A 471-nucleotide genomic window follows, 5' to 3' on the forward strand; every position below is an offset into this window, starting at 1 on the left:
TTTCTCTCTTACACAAACACACTCAAAGAGTATAAGTAACAGCGACAGTCTCCATTTGGTATAAACAATTTATTTTGCCTCCGCTGCCATTTATTTATTTTTTGCATTACTGCCATGGACACTGCCATAACCACAGTCGCCGTCACCATCTCTGCCACCATTCCCACCTGCCAGTATTCCCCTTCTCTGCCACTATTCCCACCTGCCAGTATTCCGCTTCTGCCATCATTCCCGCCTACCTCATTCCCGTCTGCCACCATTCTTGTCTGCCATCATTCCCGTCTGTCACCATTCCCTTCTGCCACCATTCCCATCTGCCACCATTCCCATCTGCCACTATTCCCGCCTGCCACCATTTTCGCCTGCCACCATGGCCGCCGCCGACGCTTTTGAAACCTGTGAGTAGCATTTCCGGGCACGATCACCCTTGTAAATGTGAGGCTGATTGGTCACACCGGCCCCGTGCGGCTC

The sequence above is a fragment of the Penaeus monodon genome, chromosome 22 (assembly GCF_015228065.2).
Source record: "Penaeus monodon isolate SGIC_2016 chromosome 22, NSTDA_Pmon_1, whole genome shotgun sequence".
In the NCBI taxonomy this organism is placed as follows: domain Eukaryota; kingdom Metazoa; phylum Arthropoda; class Malacostraca; order Decapoda; family Penaeidae; genus Penaeus; species Penaeus monodon.